The sequence below is a fragment of the Chiloscyllium plagiosum genome, unplaced genomic scaffold, assembly GCF_037043375.1.
Source record: "Chiloscyllium plagiosum isolate Xiang-an unplaced genomic scaffold, Cpla_swu_hap1 HiC_scaffold_43, whole genome shotgun sequence".
In the NCBI taxonomy this organism is placed as follows: domain Eukaryota; kingdom Metazoa; phylum Chordata; class Chondrichthyes; order Orectolobiformes; family Hemiscylliidae; genus Chiloscyllium; species Chiloscyllium plagiosum.
In genome coordinates, this window is record NW_028270181.1 from 36,976,628 (window position 1) to 36,997,961 (window position 21,334).

Here is a 21,334-nt window from a genome sequence, read left to right on the forward strand (position 1 = left end):
GAATAGACAAGTCCCCCGGGCCTGACGGGATATATCCTAGGATTATGTGGGAAGTAAGAGAGGAAATTGCAGAACCGTTGGCAATGATCTTTTCGTCTTCACTGTCAACGGGGGTGGTACCAGGGGACTGGAGAGTGGCGAATGTTGTGCCCCTGTTCAAAAAAGGGAATAGGGCTAACCCCGGGAATTACAGGCCAGTTAGTCTTACTTCGGGTGGTCGGCAAAGTAATGGAAAGGGTACTGAGGGATAGGATTTATGAGTATCTGGAAAGACACTGCTTGATTAGGGACAGTCAGCACGGATTTGTGAAGGGTAGGTCTTGCCTTACAAGTCTTATTGAATTCTTTGAGGACGTGACCAAGCATGTGGATAAGGGTAGAGCAGTGGATGTAGTGTACATGGATTTTAGTAAGGCATTTGATAAGTTTCCCCATGGTAGGCTTATGCGGAAAGTCAGGAGGCATGGGATAGAGGGAAATTTGGCCGGTTGGATAGAAAACTGGCTAATGGGTCGAGGTCAGAGAGTGGTGGTAGATGGCAAATATTCAGCCTGGAGCCCAGTTACAAGTGGAGTTCCGCAGGGATCAGTTCTGGGTCCTCTGCTGTTTGTAATTTTTATTAATGACTTGGAAGAGGGAGTCGAAGGGTGGGTCAGTAAATTTGCAGATGATACGAAGATTGGTGGAGTTGTGGACAGTGAGGAGGGCTGTTGTCAGCTGCAAAGGGACTTAGATATGATGCAGAGCTGGGCTGAGGAGTGGCAGATGGAGTTCAACCCTGTCAAGTGTGAGGTTGTCCATTTTGGAAGGACAAATAAGAATGCGGAATACAGGGTTAACGGTAGGGTTCTTGTAAGGTGGAGGAGCAGAGGGATCTTGGGGTCTATGTTCATAGATCTTTGAAAGTTGCCACTCAGGTGGATAGGGCTTGTAAGAAGGCCTATGGTGTATTAGCGTTCATTAGCAGAGGGATTGAATTCAAGAGTCGTGAAGTGATGTTGCAGCTGTACAGGACTTGGTTAGGCCACATTTGGAGTACTGTGTGCAGTTCTGGTCGCCTCACTTTAGGAAAGATGTGGAAGCTTTGGAGAGGGTGCAGAGAAGATTTACTAGGATGTTGCCTGGAATGGAGAATAGGTCGTACGAGGATAGGTTGAGAGTGGGAGGCCATTTCTCATTGGAACGGCGAAGGATGAAGGGTGACTTGATAGAGGTTTATAAGATGATCAGTGGAATTGATAGAGTAGACAGTCAGAGACATTTTCCCCGGGTACAATAGAGTGTTACAAGGGGACATAAATTTAAGGTGAAGGGTGGAAGGTATAGGGGGGATGTCAGGGGTAGGTTGTTTACCCAGAGAGTGGTGGGGGCATGGAAAGCGCTGCCCATGGGAGTGGTAGAGTCAGAATCTTTGGTGACCTTTAAGCGGCAATTGGATAGGTACATGGATGGGTGCTTAGGCTAGGACAAATGTTCGGCACAACATCGTGGGCTGAAGGGCCTGTTCTGTGCTGTATTGTTCTGTGCTCTATGTTCTATGCATCAATTCTGCCATTGAATGTTATCCTTCCCTAGGCCTCCCACTTCGAATTTAATGGCACCGAGACTAATTCTCCAATTATTGATGACCTCCATTTTTTTTTCATTTAGTGGTGCCCTGAACTGAATCTCCAATTAACTGATGCGCGCAACACTTCTTTTGATTGATTCCCTTTTAGACAAGCTGTGATCCAATTCTCTCAAGTATTGTCACTCCCAACAATTTTCTAACGTAATAACACTGTGCACCGAATCTCCCATTTATTGATTCCCACCAAGTCTCCCCTTTACACATACCCCTGTACTAATTCTTCAATAGACTGATGCCCGAACCCAATTCTACCATTTAGCAGGAGCCTCAGCTTTGGTAAGAGTGACTTGACCATGAAACCAGAAGGAACAGAAAACCAATCAGGTTAGAGAAACTAAAAGCAATGGAGTTTTCACAGGAAGATCTTTTTCTACAGCAAAGAGACAGTGTTTCCTCCCCATGCTGGGTTTCAGGAAATATGGTCAGAGCTGAAGCTGAGTTTGCAATGGGACGGGCAGGGTACCATGTTACTGACCATGTAGGTGTGAACAACATACAAGGGTCTGCCTCGTCACTCTCAGGAACTCGCTGTTTAACTAAGAAGCTGACCCACTGGATTAATATCTGTGTGCAGTGTTAATTAGCACAGAGCCAATCAGATCAGGGAGCTCCCTTGGAGCCTTGCAGACTGCTGTGGGAGAAATGGGTTCTGGTTCCCTTCTCACAGATGCTGCCTGACCTGCTGAGGTTAGATTTCAGATCCCCAGGAACAGCAGGGTTTTCCCTTTATGCATTTTATTTCTCCTTACTCAATGGGTCATTTGTGATGCTTAAGATCCCATATGTTTTCTATTTCCCCCTTCAGCAGATCATGTCACAGTAAAAGCCCTGTGCACATGAACACCAAGGTAACTCTATCCATGTTCACATTTCAAACTCTGCAGTTCGGTCGAGTTTGTCTCTCTTTAGCCTTTTATACCAAACTCCATCACAGCGAGCTTCAGTCTGTTCATTTCCCTCCACAACCTTCTGCTATTTCCTGGTGACATTATTATTCACCTGTCTGTGCAAACAATCCTGTTGGTCGTTATCATCCACAGTATCTTCTCCAAATCCAAGTTAGATGTCAAAGAAAATATTGATTGTCTTTTCTTTCTCGATAATAAATAGCCGTCTGTATCATTCATATATAGAGAACAACATGATTAAAATATTCATCCTTGCTGTATAAAAGCAAATTGGATTTTAATTCTGCAGTTTGCAAGTTGCAGTAATTTATGATCACTCAGCATTTTTCTGTCCGAGCGCATTAATTCTCCACGGTGAGCTTGAGCCATTTATTACAATAGCATCAGTTTTTATCCAGCCTCGAATGCAATAATTTGTGAAACAGATTGGAGGGCCCTACCTTCATTAACCTTTTATTTTATTCCATCACGTATGTTGAATTTTAACTCCACACTGACTCTCCTTATACAGAGCCACCCTCTCCAGTTGGGTTTGTGTTGCTCTGCTCCAGGTATATTCCAAGTGTAAACAGCACCGGTGGCAAACTGACCCGCCTGTTGTCATCAGGAATAGATTCTTGTTGTACTTTTGAGACACACGTCATATTTTCAAATCGGTATGTTGGGGCAGTTCTGGCTCGAAGGTAGAAGACAGAGGCTGGTGGGGGAGGGTTGCTTTTCAGACTGGAGGCCTGTGACCAGCGGTGTGCCACAAGGATCGGTGCGGGGCCCACTGTTGTTTTGTCATTTATATAAATGATTTGGATTTGACCATGGGACGAATGGTTCGTAAGTTTGCAGATGTCAGTAAAATTGGAGGTGTGAAGGTCAGTGAAGATGGTTCGCTCAGAGGACAACGGGATCTTGATCAGATGGGCCAATGGGCTGAGGGGTGGAAGATGGAGATTAATTTAGATAAATGTGAGGTGTTGCATTTTGGAAAAGCAAAAGAGAGCAGGACTTATACACTGAATGATAAGGTACTAGGGGTGTTGCTAAACAAATAGACCTGGAGTGCAGCTTCATAGATCATTGAAGGTGGACTAACATTTCGATAGGATAATGAAGAAGGCCTTTGTCATTTTTGTCTTTATTGCTCAGTTAATTGTGTAAAGGAGTTGGGAGGTCATGTTACGGTATTGGTTCGGCCATTTTTGGTATATAATGTGCAATTCTGGACTCCCTCCTGTAAGAAGGGTGTTGTGAAACTTTAAAGTGTTTAGAAAAGATTTACATGGATGTTGCCAAGGTTGGAGGGTTTTGTGCTGGAGGGTAAGACTGTATAGGCTGAGGCTATTATCCCTGGAGCGTCAGTGGCTGAGGGGAAACCACATAGAGGTTCACAAAATCATGAAGGGCCTCATTAGGGTAAAAAGACAAGGTGATTTCCCTGTGGTGGGGAGTCCAGAAGCAGATGGCATTTTTAAAGTTGAGAGGGGAAACATAAAAGGGACCTAAGAGGAACATTTTTCACGCAGAGGGCACTGTGTGCATGAGCTGCCAGAGAAAGTAGTGGAGGCTGGTACAATTACAACATTTAAAAGGTATCTGGGTGGGTGTAGGAATTAAAAAGGGTTCAGAGGAACATGAGCCAAATTCTGACAAATAGGATGAGATTTACATCGGATATCAGTTCGGCATGGATGTGTTGGACTGAATGATTTGTTTCTGAGCTTATATTGCTCTGAGTGGGTTGAGCTCCGGATTGTAGATTTATGAAGCAGAAAATAAAGTATGGCACAGAGTTAGACCGAGAAATCCTGCTGATCTCATCAGCTTTATCCTGTTTCCCTGATCCTCCTCCTTCAATCAATGCATTTTTCAGATCCTCATTCAGAATTCCTGGAGCTCTGTAACTGCCCTGGAACAATGTGTGGAAAGTCCTATTGCAGTCCACACGAGGTACCTTTCCCACTGCCCTGCTCCCACGGCCTGCAATGCTGCAGACTGAGCAGACAACCCGAAGCACAATGATGAGCTCCTTCCGGCCCACGGCCCTCCTTCTCACTGAATGAAGACAATCACCAGAAGCAGAATCCAGCTCTTGTTGGAGCCTTGAATACCTGACTCTGTCTCACTGAGTGAAGATTGGACTCGGAAACAGAAACTTCCTATCTGCATTGTGTCACTCTTTAAGATCTCTGTGTGTCTGTGTTCAGGTCATTTGATTGGAGACTGCGGATAGTGGGTCCCCAGTGAAATGGAAAGAATGGTGGAGGAGCTCACTGAGGGACATCTCTCAAAGTGAGAATCAGAAAGATGCTATTCTGCATTGGAAGAGTTTAAGGTGAATTGATGGCTCAGAAAAATGTTATACTGATGTTTGTAAAACTTAGGAACTCTGACTGTTTTGTGGCTGGAGTTTATTTTATCCTTGTATAGATTTGACACATTAACCCTCCCTCCAACACTGGAATTTTTTGAGGATGTAACTCTGAAGATGGACAAGGGAGATCCAGTAGATGTAGTGTACCTGGACTTTCAGAAAGCTTTTGATAAAGTCCCATATAGGAGGTTAGTGAGCAAAATTAGGGCGATGGTATTGGGGGCAAAGTCCTAACTTGGTTGGCTGATAGGAAACAAAGAGTAGTGATAAACGGCTCCATTTCGGAATGGCAGGCAGTGACCAGTGGGGTACCGCAGGGATCAGTACTGGGTCTGCAGCTTTTTACAATATATATTAATGATATAGAAAATGGTATTAGTAATAACATTAGCAAATTTGCTGATGATGCTGGGTGGCAGGGTGAAATGTGATGAGGATGTTAGGAGATTACAGAATAACCTGGACAAGTTAGGTGAGTGGTCAGATGCATGGCAGATGCAGTTTAACGTGGATAAATGTATGGTTATCCATTTTGGTGGCAAGAACAGGAAGGCAGATTACTACCTAAATGGAATCAATTTAGGTAAAGGGGCAGAACAGAGAGATCTGGGTGTTCTTGTACACCAGTCAATGAAGGTAAGCATGCAGGTACAGCAGGTAGTGAAGAAGGCTAATAGCATGCTGGCCTTCATAACAAGAGGTATTGAATATAGAAGCAAAAAGGTTCTTCTGCAGCTGTACAGAGTCCTGGTGAGACCACACCTGGAGTACTGTGTGCAGTTCAGGTCTCCAAATTTGAGGAAAGACATTCTGGCTATTGAAGGAGTGCAGCGTATGTTCACGAGGTCAATTCCTGGAATGGCGGGATTACCTTACACTGAAAGATTGGAGCGACTGGACTTGTATACTCTTGAGTTTAGAAGACTGAGAGGGGTTCTGATTGAGACATATAAGATTATTAAAGGATTGGACACGCTGGAGGCAGGACACATGTTTCTGTTGATGGGTGAGTGCCGAACCAGAGGACACAGCTTTAAAGTACGGGGTAGACCATTTAGGACAGAGATGAGGAGAAACTTCTTCACCCAGAGAGTGGTGGCTGTGTGGAATGCTCTGCCCCAGAGGGCAGTGGAGACCCAGTCTCTGGATTCATTTAAGAAAGAGTTGGATACAGCTCTCAAGGATTGTGGAATCAAGGGTTATGGAGATAAGGCAGGAACAGGATACTGATTAGGAATGATCAGCCATGATCATATTGAATGGCGGTGCAGGCTCGAAGGGCAGAATGGCCTACTCCTGCACCTATTGTCTATTATCACTGCTTTTACATTTCAATCCTCTTGAGATAAATGACAACATTACATTTGCTTTCTTAGTCATGGACTCAACCAACAAGTCAACCTTTAGAGAATCCTGGACTAGCACTCCCAGATCCCTTTGTAATTTGGCTTTATGAATTTTCTCACCATTTAGAAAATAGTCCATTCCTGTTTTATTTTTTCCAAAGTGCAAGACGTTGAATTAAAGGATTGGACACGCTGGAGGCAGGACACATGTTTCTGTTGATGGGTGAGTGCCGAACCAGAGGACACTTCACAACGTGAAGTGCTCACGTTGAATTTCATCAGCCATTTCCTGGACCACTCTCCGAAACTGTCTAAATCTTTCTGCAGCCTCCCCACCTCCTGAGTACTACCTGCCTGTCCATCTAACTTCGTATCATCGGTGAACTTCACCAGAATGCCACAGTCCCTCCATCCAGACCATTAATATTTAAAGTGAACAGCTGTGCCCCAACACTGAACACTACGGGATCTCAGTTGTCACTAACCGCCATTCCGAAAAAGAACCTTTCATCCCAATTCTCTGCCTTATATCAGACAACCAATCCCTAATCCATGCCAGTATCTCACCTTACTCAGCAACCTCCTGTGAAACACCTAATCAAAGGCCTTTTGGAAGTCTAGGTAGATAACAACCACTGGGTTTCCCTGGTCTAACCTACTTGTTAACTCTTCAACGAATCCTAACAGGTTTGTCAGGCATGATCTCCCCTTACTAAATCCGTGGTGACTTGTTCTAATCCGACACTGCAATTCCAAGAATTTAGAAATCTCATCCTTAATGGATTCTAGAATTTTAACTACAACCGAGATTAGGCTAATCTTCCTATAATTTTCCAACTTTTGTCTTGATCCTTTCTTGAACAAGAAGGTTACAACAGTGATTTTCCAATTGTTTGGGACTTTCCTGGACTCCAGTGATTTTTGAAAGATCACAACCAATGCCTCTGCTATTTCCTCAGCCACCTCCCTCAGACCTCTAGGATGTCGCCCATCAGAGCCAGGAGATTTATCGATTTTTAGACCTTTGGCTCTTTTTTTTAGCACTTACTCTTTTGTAATGGCTACCATACTCAACTCTGCCCCCGATTCTCCTTAACTGTTGGGATTTACTCATGTCTAGGTTTGGGTGGAGGTTGTGGTACACAGTGTTCGACAGGTGGTGGGGGGGTCAGTGCCAAATGTTGAAGTTCTCCTGATTGCATTGGGTATCCAAGCTGGGACATGGTGGTTGGATTCACTGGTGAATATCTTCTTAGTTCAGCTTGCCAGGATGTTCAGAGTGAGGGGCTCAATGCTCTATCATTTCTTTGTTCACATTTGAGACACCATCCATTCCTAGACACGGCTGAGTGATCCAGTGCCCTATACTGTAATTCATGTTGTGTGGGTGCAGAATTTTAGGAGTAAACTCAACTGTGGAGGCTCCAAAACTGAATTCAAGATTTTTTTGTAATCCATGTCTGTGTTAGGTGCATCCACTCTTTGTTTTACTGATCCTGGGAGTGTTTGTGTGAATGCTGTCATCTAATTTACAACTCCAGTGAGCCTGAGCAATGTATAAAGCAGAATAAATCAACCACTGTCAACCCCAGAAAAAATGTTGAATACGTCACTGTGTTTCTGAGACTAACTTGGTATTTGTGCACATCCCTGTGTATTTTCAAAGTGAAAATGATTCAGAAGCTTTAACGTTTGTGTGATATGGAACAACAATTATCTTTGTGCTATTCCTGATGAAGAGCTTTTGTCCGAAATGATGATTTTCCTGCTCCTCAGATACTGCCTGACCTGCTGTGCTTTTCCAGCACCACTCTGATCTAAACTCTGGTTTCTTGCATTTGCCATCCTCACTTTTGCATAAAATACTTATAGTCTGGGCTCAGGCACAGATACATTTGACCAGTAACTTCAAGTCTCTTTTTTACTTTTTCTCTCTCTTACAGTAAGTCTAGTGATTATTCTAATCTTAGCTCGGGGTAAGTGTGGTTTATCTAAAAGCACCACTCATTATCTGGTGGCCATGACAATATCGGATCTGCTATTCATAGCTTTCGAAATCGTACTTCGCTGGTTTCCATCTTATTATTATCCACAGTGTTTCCTGGACATCACTCCTGTGTGTCGTGTTATCCATGTGTTGAGCTGCTGGGCCATTGATTGTTCTGTCTGGTTCACCGTTACTTTCTCTTTTGATCAATTTGTCGCCATTTGTTTTCGTCAGATGAAAACTAAGTATTGGACAGAGAATACTCCAATTAAGGTTCTAGCAACAATCTGTATTTTCTTTTCTTTTAAAAATGTTCCCAACTATTTTCGATTTAAACATGGAAAGGTCATCAACAATGTTCCATGGTACTGTTCTACCAGGTCCAGTTACTATACTGACCGCCGGTGGGCAAGTTTTCAATACTTTGAGCGATTTTTAACACCAATGCTCCCATTCACTTCTATTCTCTTTCTTAACGTTCTGACTGTCGGACACATCTCTGAGACCATTACGGTGCGTAAGGGACTCAGGGGTCAGAGAAAAGTAGAGAATGACCCAGAGATAGAGAGCAGGAGAAAATCTGTGATCTTACTCTTTGCCATATCTGCAAGTTTCATACTTCTCTGGTTGCTGGATATTTTACGTTTCTTTCGTGTTGCTCATTCCTTGGATTCCACTGCTCTCAATGTCTTTTCACAAGCCTCATAAATGCTGTGGGACCTGAGCTGCTGCACCAATGCACTTGTTTATGTGGTGACACAGAACAGTTCCAGAGACCAGTTAAAGCATGCCCTGAAATATCCAGTTAAAAAAAATAATTCAATTGATGAATAAATCCAAGTAACTGAGAGCCCAGATTAAAGGCAGCAGATAAAGGAATGAGGGGTCCAGTGAGGAATGAACTGACAGAAGGAGGAGCAGCAATACAGTAACACTCCTTTCCTAATGGGCAAGGAATGGTTCCATCTGAGGAGCGAAACCAAAGAGACTGGAGGAGCAAAAGAGTGGGAAGTGTTGTCAGCAATGGGCAACCGTTAATAGAAAGCTGGATAACAAAAGTATAACTGAAACAGGAATCAGACATGCACAGAACAACATCATCCCCAGCAACCAGTTGTCAGTGAGTGAACCAGATACAAGGTCAATGACCTGGAGGCAAGTATCATCGGTCACTGCAGGCCGGAGTGGGAACAGCAATGGCAGGCTCCTGTCCTCACGGAATTCACTCATCCACTCATCTGGGCAAAACTAAATTAAAAAGTAGAATGTTCCCATTACACAGAGTAATATACTGTAAATAATCCGTGTCTTTTGATTACAGATGTATTTTCAGCAATGATTTCCTTTCTCTGGTTCCATTCCCTTCCCCCCGGCCTGATGCTGATATCACTCCCTCTCTATATTTGGTTCTTTCCACCAATCAGCCGCTGTGTTGGTGGGGAATCCATGGCCCAGTCAGAGGGCTCACTGACAGACCGGATCCGACACTGGGGAATGGGGTAGGATGTGGCAGATGAGCCGACCCCCCTCAGTGGTGCCATGAGAAGGTTTTGTGGCTCTCACTGACTCCATTGGGCTCAGTGGGAACTGACTCTGGGTGAACTCTGTTTGCATGGGCCTTCATAATGGAGCCTGGGATCAATTGAAAGATCGATGGACCATCAGCAAGGATTTTGTTCCATCTGTAAAACAGCTCCTAAAACCCAACCTTGTATCAGCTCATGATTGGCCCATCTGATCAAGGTCCTGTTTAACACTGAGGTAAACCTCCTTCACTGTTCACTACCCCACCACCACATTTGGAGCCACCTGCCACCTTACTAACCATCGGAGACAAGCAGGAGGCTGGAAGAACACAGCAAGCCAGGCTGCATCAGGGGGTGGAGAGGTCAATGCTTCGGGAGTGAGGGTAAGGGGAGCTGCTGATAAAGTGTTGGGGGCGTGGGGGAGGGTTTAGGTTGGGGAGGGGACAGAGTGGCGAGGTGAACGCCGATAGAGGGTACAGCTTGGTTGGTCAATGGGAGGAATGAATCCAGGCAGGTGGCAGGGAGGCAGTAAAGTTCAATGGAAGGTTTACACAGAATAATGGTGACCCAGGGTGAGTTAAAGACTGGAATTGAATTGAGGGGATTAATCTCACTTACATGCAGAGTAACAGTTACCCAGGAGTGAGTTCTAGAAACTGTAGTCCCACAGCATGTCACACAACTGGTCCTTGTTGAAAAGCTTTTCTGACCTGACCAAGCCCCATTTACACTTTCCTATCCTTATAGCTGCCCTCATGTCTTTTAAATGTTGTAATTGTACTCCCCTCGATTACATCCTCTAGAAACTCCTTCCATACACACACCAGGCTCCGTTAAAGATTTACTCCTCAGGTCCCTTTTAAATCTTTCCCCTCTCACCTTAAATTGAAGTCCATCATGGTTTCATAAATCTCGATAAGATCACCCCTCAGCCTCCAGTGCTCCAGGGGAAAATGTTCCAGCCTCTCCTTATAACTCAGGCCTTCCAGTTGGGGGAACATCCTTGTCAATCTGTTTTCCACCCTTTGCAAGTTTAATAACCTCCTTCCTACAGCAAGGTGAACATGATGGTATGCAGTCCTCCAAATGTGGACTCACCAATGTCTTGTACAGCTGTAACATGACGTCCCAACTCCTGGGCTCAGTGCTCTGCCCGATAAAGGCAAGCCTGCCAAATGCCTCCTTCACCACCCTGTGACCCTGCCTACCTGTGGCACCACTTTCAAGGAACTATGTACCTGCCCTCCTTGGTCTCTCTGTTCAACAACACTCCCCAGGGCACTCCCATTAACTGTGTAAGTCCTGCATATGCACACTCTCTCTCACTCACACACACACTCCCTCACTCACACACTCGCAATCCCTCTCTCACATGTACACTCTCTCTAGCAAGTCTCCAAGTATTGATGCCCATGTAACTGTTCTCTGATATAATTCTTACGCGGATTGGTTCCCTACTCACATTTGGTCATTTTGGGGTGTGCTGAACTGAAACTCCTATTTCCTGATGCTTGCAACATTTCTCCTTTTTATTGATTCCCTGCCCCTATTCTCCCATTTAGACCTGCTCTGTTCCAATTCTCTAATGTATTGGCACTCCCACTAATTTTCTAATGCAATGGCACTGTGTACCAAACCCATCTACTGAAGCCCCACCAGTTCTCCCATTTACTCATACCCCGATACGCATTCTTCCATGAGATGCTGCATTTTGGGAAAGCAAATTTTAACAGGACTTATACACTTAATGGTAAGGTCCGAGGGAGTATTGCTGAACAACGAGACCTAGGAGTGCAGGGTCATAGCTCCTTGAAAGTGGTAGATAGGATAGTGAAGAAGGCATTTGGAATGCTTTCCTTTATTGGTCAGAGTACTGAGTACAGGAGTTGGGAGGTCATGTTGCGGCTGTACAGGACATTGGTCAGGCCACTGTTGGAATGTTGCGTGCAATTCTGGTCTCGGAAAGATGTTGTGAAACTTGAAAGGGTTCAGAAAAGATTTACAAGGATGTTGCCAGGGTTGGAGGATTTGAGGGAGAGGCTGAGGGGTGACCTTACACAGGTTTATAAAATCATGAGGGGCATGGATAGGATAAATAGACAAAGTATTTTCCCTGGGGTTGGATAGTCTACAACTGGAGGGTGTAGTTTAGGGTGAGGGGGAAAGATATAAAAGAGATCTAAGGGACAACTTTTTCACACAGTGGATGGTACATGTATGGAATGAGCTGCCAGAGAAAGTGGTGGAGGCTGGTACAATTGCAACATTTAAAAGGCATCTGGATGGGTATATGAATAGGAAGGGTTTGGAGGGATATGGACCGGATGCTGGCAGGTGGGACTAGATTGGATTGGGAGATCTGGTCGGCATGGACGGGTTGAATAGGTCTGTTTCTGTGACTCTATGACTCTAAGTACTGAGGTACAGGAGTACCTGACCCAATAATGGTCTTTGTCTCTGTCTCACTCTCTCACATACGCACACACGCAGTTACTGAGGGACAAGGGATGACAGAATAATATGAGCATCTTCAAATATTAAAGCTCCGTGAGGGGTTGTTGGGGATAGTGTAGAGGGAGTTTTACTCTGTATCTAACCCTATTCTGATGCTGCCCTGATGGGGATACAGTAAAGGCAGCTTTACTGTGTATCTAATCCCATTCTGTCCCTGCCCTGAGAGTGTTTGATGGGGACAGTGTAGTGGGATCTTTATTCAGGAACATAGGGACAGGAGGAGGCCATTCAGCCCCTCGAGCCTGTTCCATCATTCAATGGGATCATGGCTGATCGGTGGCCTAACTCCACATTCCTTCCTTTGGCCCATATCCCTCAATATCTTCACTGAACAAAAATGTTTCTCTCTCCGATTTAACCTGAACGACTGATCCAGCATCCACTGCTGTTTGTGGAAGAGAGTCCCTCTCCCACCCTTTGTGTGTCAAAGTGCTTCCTGCCATCTCTCCTGAACGCTCTGGGCCCTCATTCTCAGACTCTGCTCCCTCTCGGTCTAGAATCTCCAACCAGTGGGAATCGTTGATGTTGATCGATCCAGTCTCATCCTGTTTATACCTTGAAGGCTTTGATCAGATCATCACTTAACTTTCTCAATTCTGGAGGAAAACGGCCTCATTTGTCGAGTGTCCCCTCAGATAGTAATCCCTGAGGTTCAGGCTCATTCCTGTAAACCTCCTTTGTGCTCCCTCTCTGTACTCCAACCTGATACCCACACACTTGCTTGCACTGAACTCCATCTAACACAGCTTTGCCCATTCACCCAGTCTATCAATATCCCTTTGTAATGTTAAGGTACCATCTGCATTGTCTACAATGCTGCCTAACTTTGTACCTAACCCCGTGCTGTCCCTATCCTGTGTGTGTTTGATAGGAACAGTGCAGAGGGATCTAACCTCAGGCCGCACATGTCCTGGGAGTATTTGATGCAGAGAATGTGGAGGGAGATTTACTCTGTATCTAGCCCCATGTTGTCCCTATCCTGGGAATGAAGACACCATTGGCTCAGAGACAGGATAAAGGGGAATGAGGATTTCAGATTGGAGGGAGCTACAGGCACGTACAGGTTGGGAACTGTTTTCAGTAAAAGGCAATTGATCCCAAATCTCCTTTCCCCCGCTCCTTTCCCTTCCTCTCGTTCCCCCATTCCAACCCCCTCCTCCTCCCCCTTCTCCTCACCGTCTCCTCGCCCCACCTCTCCTTCATCCCATTTCTCCTTCACCTTTCCTTCTCCCCTGTCCTTTGACCCCCTCTCCTTCCCCTCCTCTCCTTCCCCACCTCCTCTCCTCCCCCCCTTCTTCCTCGCCTCCTTGCCCTCCTCTCCAACCCCTCCCCTCCTTCACCGCCTCCTTCACACACACTCTCCCCTTCTTCCACTCCCCTACTCTTCCTCCTCCCCTCCCTCCTTCGCCCTCTCTCCTTCCCCCCCTCCTGTCCTCTCCTCTCCCTCCTTCCTCCCCATCCTTCCCCCACTCTCCTTCTCCTCTCCTACCCCCTCCCTCCTTCCCCCCTCTTCCCTTCCCCACTCTTCCTCCTCTCTTTCTCCCCCCTATTCTCCTACCCTACCAATTGCCTCCCCCTCTACTTTGCCCCCCATCACCCCTTCTTCCCCCTTCCCACCCTCTCCTTCTCTCTACTTCCATCCCTGCTCTCCTTCCCTCCCTGTTCTTCTTCCCTATCTCCTCCCCCTCTCCATTCGCCCCTCCTTCCCGCTCCACTCCTTCCTTCCCCTCTCCTTCCCTCTTTCCTTCCCCCTCTCCTACTCCTTCCCTCCCTCACACCCCTTCTTCCCTCCCTTTTCCCTTCCCCCTCTACCTCCCCCCTTCGCCCCTCTCTTTACCCCCTCTTCCACTCCCTCTCCTTTCCCCTTCTTCCCCCTTGTTCCCCCATTCCTATGTCCGCCTCCTCCCCACTCCACCTTCTCATTCCCCTCTCTCCTCCCCCCTCTCCACTCCTCTTCTCCTTTCCCCTCTTCTCCTCCCTCCTTCCCCACCCACTCTTCTCTCTCTCTGCTTCTCCCCTCCAATATTACTTTCTCTCTTCTCCTACCATACCAATCACATTCTCCCCTCTACTCCGCCCCGTCCTCCCCCTCTCCTCCACCTGCTTCCTCCCCCTACCACTCCTCCTCTCCTTCCCGTCTCTCCTCCCCCCCTTCACGCCTCTTCTCCTTTCCCCTCTCCTTCCCCACTCACTCTTCTCTCTTTCTGCCTCTCCCCTCCATCCGCCTTACTTTCTCCCCTCTCTTTCCCTACCAATCGGCGTCCCCTCTGCTCCGCTCCCATCCTCCCCCCCTCTCCTCCCCACCCTCTATCCTTTCCCCCCCTCTCCTTCCCCCTCCTTTCCCCCTCTCTCCATCTCCTTCCATTCCTCCACGCTGCCTCCTCACCCCTCTCCTTCACCCCTTTCCCCTTCTCCCTCCCCCCTTAACTCCTCTCCATCCCACCCTCCTTCCCCCTGTCCTTTCCCCCTCTCCCCTTCCCCTCCAATCCTTCCCCCCCACCATTCCCTACCCCTTGCATTCCATCCCCCGCCTCCAACTCTCCTTCCCTGCCTCTCCTTTCCCCCTTCAATCCCTTCCCCCATGCTTTCGCCTCCTCTCCTTTGCCTTTCAAATAGTGCTGTCTCTTTCCTTCCAAGGGATCTTGCTGGCCACTTGAAGATTCAAAGAGTGAAACTTTGGGATCAGGAGACCTCTGAACAAAAGCTTTCTCCAGAGGGGACACGGTCCTGAGACCTAGTCGACAGGCTGCACCACGAGGGGGCCCACGTGGGTTGTGTGTTTATTTACCCCGAGGGTGAATCTCCTCTGGGCGGCCCTGGGTTTTAGGGGCCTCTGGTTAACTGGCTCCTGTCAGATTGCGGCCCTGTCATTTTTAAAACAGATTTGACGCCTGGGGCTAAAATAACTGGGGCCTGGGATTTGGCACAAATACATCAATCCCCAGTGAGTGTCTGACAGACAGGACTCCCCAAGGTGGTAATTAAAACCTTAAATGAGAAACTCGATCTAAAGACTTGTTCTAATATCAGAGTAATACTACTTGTGGGATCTTGCTGTGTCTCAAACCACCTGCAGAGTGGCCTACATTGCAACAGTCTCTCCCCCCGAGGAGGGGATTTGATTTGGGAGCTGAAACGTGGGCGGCACAGTGGTTAGCACTGCTGCCTCACAGCGCCAGAGACCCGGGTTCAATTCCCGACTCAGGCGACTGACTGTGTGGAGTTTGCACATTCTCCCCGTGTCTGCGTGGGTTTCCTCCGGGTGCTCCGGTTTCCTCCCACAGTCACAAAGATGTGCGGGTCAGGTGAATTGGCCATGCTAAGTTGCCCGTAGTGTTAGGTAAAGGGGTAAATGTAGGGGTATGGGTGGGTTGCGCTTTGGCGGGTCGGTGTGGACTTGTTGGGCCGAAGGGCGTGTTTCCACACTAAGTAATCTAATCTAATCTAGAAACTCGGACGATGAAGAGACAGAGAGACTCCAATCATTCTGCCGTGAGGAATCATCAGACAAGAGCGGGAGCCAGAGAGAGAGAGAATAATCAGAAACCGTCCTGTCTCCTTGTATATATATATATATATATATATATATATATACACACACCCACCCACCCACCCACACCCACACCCACACACACACACGGAAAAGAATTGTGGGGTTCAGGCTGTCTCTGGGATTTTTACCATAAGGGGCGAGCTCTGGGCCGGAGGGGGGAGACAAAGGGGCAGAAAGGTTGGAGAGGGAGTTGCTGCACAGTCTGATCCCACAGATGATACTGCCTCCGTCACTCACTGCAGCTCCCATCTACATTCCCGTGTTCTCTCTCTCTTCCCTACATCTTTCCTTCAATCCCCATCTCTCTCCATCCTTCCCATTTCCATCCTGGTCATGTTCCCCTGGAGATCCCCTTCCTATTACTCTCTTCCTCCTCACTCTTTTTCCTGGAATTATTTAATCGTTGGTCTTTCCCAACTTCTCTATTGCGCTCCCTCTCGCTCTCCCTGGGCTTTTTCTCTCTCCCTCCGTCTGTCCTTTTCTCTCTCTCTCCCTGTCGTTCTGTCTCCTCCCCACCAGGTATTTGTTTATTCTGCTTTCTGACTTTCATTCTCTTTGTCTTGTTCTCTCACTGGGTTTTATTCTAACCACCATCTCCCCTTCACCACAACCTGTACCCCTCTCTCTCTCTCTCCCCCCCATTCTCCACTCCGTCCCTGTCCTCCTGTCCCAGAGGGTGACTTGGACTCCATGCCATGTGGGGGGAGGGAAGGTAATGGGGTGGGAAGGCGACTGGGGGAGAAGGCGCGGGTGGGAAGGCGATAGGGGGGTAGCAGGGCCATGGGGGGGGGGGGGGTGGGAAGGCGATGGGGGGTTGGGAGGGCGATGGGGGAGGAGGCGATGTGGGGGTAGGAAGGTAACGGGGAGAAGGCGATGGGGGTGGGAAAGCGATTGGGGAGAAGGTGATGGGGGGGTGGGAAGACAATGGGGGAGAAGGTGATGGGGGAGAAGGTGATGGGGGAGAAGGTGGTGGGGAGAAGGTGGTGGGGGAGAAGGTGGTGGGGGAGAAGGTGGTGGGGGGTGGGAAGGCGATGGGGGTGAAGGCGATGGGGGTGAAGGCGATGGGGGTGAAGGCGATGGGGGTGAAGGCGATGGGGGTAAAGGCGATGGGGGTAAAGGCGATGGGGGTAAAGGCAATGGGGGGAAGGCGATGGGGGGAAGGCGATGGGGGGAAGGCGATGGGGGGAAGGCGATGGGGGGAAGGCGATGGGGGAAGGTGCGGGTGGGAAGGCGACGGGGAAGGATGGTGACGGGGGGAGAAGGGTGACGGGGGGGAGAAGGGTGACGGGGGGGAGAAGGGTGATGGGGAGAAGGGTGATGGGGAGAAGGGTGATGGGGAGAAGGGTGATGGGGAGAAGGATGATGGGGAGAAGGGTGATGGGGAGAAGGGTGATGGGGAGAAGGGTGATGGGGAGAAGGGTGATGGGGAGAAGGGTGATGGGGAGAAGGGTGATGGGGAGAAGGGTGACGGGGGAGGGAAGAAGGGTGACGGGGGGGGGAAGAAGGGTGACGGGGGGGGCAGAAGGGTGACGGGGGGGGGAAGAAGGGTGACAGGGGGGTGGGAAGAAGGGTGACGGGGGGGGAGGAAGAAGGGGGGGGGGAAGAAGGGTGACGGGGGGGAAGAAGGGTGACGGGGGGGAGAAGGGTGACAGGGGGGAGAAGGGTGACAGGGGGGGAGGAGAAGAGTGACGGGGGGGAGGAGAAGAGTGACGGGGGAGGAGAAGGGGGATGGAGGGGGAGGAGAAGGGACTGGGGGGAGAAGGGACTGGGGGGAGAAGGGACGGGAGGGGAAGGCGACGGGAGGGGAAGGCGATGGGAGGGGTAAGGCGACGGGAGGGGGAAGGCGACGGGAGGGGGAAGGCGACGGGAGGGGGAAGGCGACGGGAGGGGGAAGGCGACGGGAGGGGGAAGGCGACGGGAGGGGGAAGGCGATGGGGGGTAAGCACGGGTGTGTACGAGCAGGGAAGGGAATAGTGTGTGTAAGAGATAGCTTGAAGAATGAAAGCAATACGGAGCATAGCAGGGTCTGAGTGATGTTTATGGGGGAGGCCACACATACGAGTGGAATAAATTAACAGCACATACCTCAGTGACCTGCAGTGATGAAGCTCTCATTTGACCATAACTGGAAGAAATAACAGTAAACTGTCACAGAGAGTTAAAATACTCATTATTAAAGGTAGCGCAGGTTGGACATTGGCAAAGAGATTGTCATGGAGGACAGGGATTCAGATCCACAGTAAAGAGATCACACCAGGGCCTAACCAATGAACCACAGCAAAGCACGTTAACTACTGAATTATAGATGAATGCTCAAAAATATTCACCTCTGAATCAGTGTCATTGTACTTCAATGTAAACTCTCTGGCTGGAGCTTGAAGCTGAGAAGTTAGCACAGAACTGGCATCAGAGAAACACTTCAGTTTTCATTCCTTCCACTATTTTGTAAAATGAGATGACAAAAGAAACCTGTTGAGAGACATTCAGAATAAACAAATGTATCTCTTGGCTTGAGTGTTAAACATCCACCTGTTAAAGGAGTTTCCAAAATCTAACACCATCTGTTCAGGACAGGAATTTACAAAATGATTTGAGAGATCTAGTATTTTAATGACAAGGTTATGTTGCAGAGATGACTTGAGAGATTTGTTAGATGCATCTAACTTTAAGATGTTTTTCTAACAGCCAATTTTGTTCTTCCAAAGATTATTTAGATAGCATAAGATTGGAATACAGGCAAGAGAAAATTATTAATGAACAGAATTAACCTTCTGTGTTAATCTCCTCAATGGCGGAGTACCTACCCAGCATTCTCCGCGGTGGTGAATACCCTCTATACTCACTACAGGCGAGGGCGGTGCAGCCGCAGTGCCGGGTTTGTCTCCGTGGGAAATGGGAAGAGACGCGCTTTTCCAGACGGTAAGGCTGCAGGAGCTGCACAGAGGGATTCAGACCGAGAATAAACCCTTCCAGAGAGAAGAGAGCACCTTGAAAAATAACTTGTGGGTAAATGTTTTGCATTTCCGAGGTTAACAGCCGCCATCTTGGCCGGGAATGTGGACGCATGCGCAGAGGGATGCGTGACGTCATAGGGCGGAGCCTGGGGATGTTCATGCAGATGCTGAAAACCTGAGACTTGAATCATAGAGATGTCCAGCCTGGATACAGAGCCTTCGGTCCAACCCGTCCATACCGACCAGATATCCCAACCCAATCCAGTCCCACCCGCCAGCGCCCGGCCCATATCTCTCCAAACCCTTCCTATTCATATACCCATCCAAATGCCTCTTAAATGTTGTAATTGTACCAGCCTCCACCACATTGCCCCTTAGGTCTTTTTCATATCTTTCCCCTCTCACCCTAAACCTATGCCCTCTAGTTCTGGACTCCCCCACCCCAGGGAAAAGACTTTGTCTATTTATCCTTTCCATGTCCCTAATGATTTTGTAAACCTCTCTAAGGTCACCCCTCAATCTCCGTCACTCCAGGGAAAATAGCCCCAGACTGTTCAGCTTCTCCCGATAGCTCAAATGCTCCAACCCTGGCAACATCCTTGTAAATCTTTTCTGAACCCTTTCAAGTTTCACAACATCTTTCCAATAGGAAGGAGACCAGAAATGCAGACAATATTCCAACAGTGGCCTAACTGATGTCCTGTACAGCCGCAACATGACCTCCCAACTCCTGTACTCAATACTCTGACCAATAAAGGAAAGCATACCAAATGCCGCCTTCACGATCCCATTGACCTGTGACTCCACTTTCAAGGAGCTATGAACCTGCACTCCAAGGTCTCTTTGTTCATCAACACTCCCTAGGACCTTACCAGAAAGTGTATAAGTCCTGCTAAGATTTGCTTTCCCAAAATCCAGAACCTTACATTTATCCGAATTAAACTCCATCTGCCATTTCTCAGCCCATTGGCCCATCTGGTCAAGATCTGTTGTAATCTGAGGTAACCTTCTTCTCTGTCCACCATACCTCCAATTTTGGTGTCATCTGCAATCTTACTTACTGTACCTCTTATGCTCACATCCAAATCAAATCAGAAAGTGCTGGGGGAAGTCAGCAGGTCTGGCAGAGAAACAGAGTGAACCATTCCAGTCCTGTGTGCATCTTCTTCAGAATCCATTGCCTGGGTGGTGCAGTGTCCTAGGCGATAGCTTTATAACAGCTTCACCTTCAGGTGATCTTTGAAACAAACAGCTGTCTACTTGAATACTTGGAGTTTTCTGCAGGTGACATTTTTAACCAACCTGTTCAGACATGTCATGTCCCACTTGTGAAGTAGGTGGGCCTTGAGAAGCCAGGCCTTGTTAGTTCGAGGGGAATTCCTCAGGGTGGAGTCTCAGGGTCAATCATCTTCAGCTGCTTTGTCAATCACTTTCCCTTCAGAAGCGAGGATGTTGGTCAACAATTCGACAATATTCAGCATCATTTTCAACTGCTCCGATGCTGATGGAGCTCATATCCATATGTTCAGGTTGTAAGTTTGCTCACTGAGCTGGTAGGTTTGTTCTCATTGAGAACAATCTTACAACCTGAACCTCACCATAGCTAAAACACCACATATCCATATGTAGCAAGACCTGGCCAGCATCTAAAATCTGCACAAGTGGCAAGTAACAGTCATATCACATTCCAGCCTGGCAAAGCCCATCATCAACAAGAAAATATCCGAGTATCCCTTGTTGATATTCCACAGCAATAGCATTGTTGAATCCTCCATGAACAGCATTCTGGGCGTGTAATATTGACCAGAAACTGAACAGGACTAACCATGCAATTGATACAAGATCAGCACAGAGGCAAAAAAAATCTTACAGCGCTCAACTCACCTCCTGCCTGCCCACCTTCCAAGACGTAAGTCAGGTGTGATACGAACCCTCTCCACTTGCCTGGTTGAATGCTGCTTCAACAACACAAGAAGCTCATCAACATGTGGGACAAAACAGCTCTCTTGATTGCCAACAACCTTCCCCATTCCCTTTCTTCCCCATTGATGTACAGCAGCAGCAAAGGGGATCATCTCTTGTGTAACATCCTTCTGGATAGGGGGCTGTGCTGTCCACCAATTAGCGAGGTACATCCCACAACAGGCTTGCACCTCAGGACACACAATGTCTCAGAGATGTTGGAACAACAACCTGATTTATTCAGGAACATTCCTTTTTGCTTTTGATTGTGCTTTTTGCATCTTTTGATATGATTGGATCATTTGTTTGGGAGTAGGTGTAGAATAGAGGGAGGATGTCTTTCTGAAATTGGATTTGTTTGTTCTGAGATTTTACTCTGTATGCACCACGATAATATTTGAAAATCATTTCACAGAGAAATAGATTGAAAGAATTGAAGATGAGTGAGTCAAATCAAACATGATATATAGATCCAACAGAGTCACTTAATTCATTTGGACATAAAGGGAACATGTTTGTCTGTTATGTCTGTAAGCAAAGATTTAAAAAAACATTGTTAGTGGTAAAGTGCCAGCACAGACACACACGC

The 21,334-nt window shown here is 47.6% G+C and overlaps 1 long non-coding RNA gene across 1 annotated transcript; it reads right to left on the reverse strand.

Annotated features, from left to right (window-relative positions):
* Positions 1 to 8,196: 8,196 nt before the first annotated feature.
* LOC148137481 (uncharacterized) lies at positions 8,197 to 18,849 on the reverse strand. The gene is made up of 4 exons (XR_015754259.1): positions 18,673 to 18,849; positions 18,157 to 18,261; positions 17,915 to 17,954; positions 8,197 to 8,477 (listed from the first exon to the last, which is right to left on the reverse strand). It is a non-coding gene; the product is annotated as an uncharacterized LOC148137481 (long non-coding RNA).
* Positions 18,850 to 21,334: the final 2,485 nt, after the last annotated feature.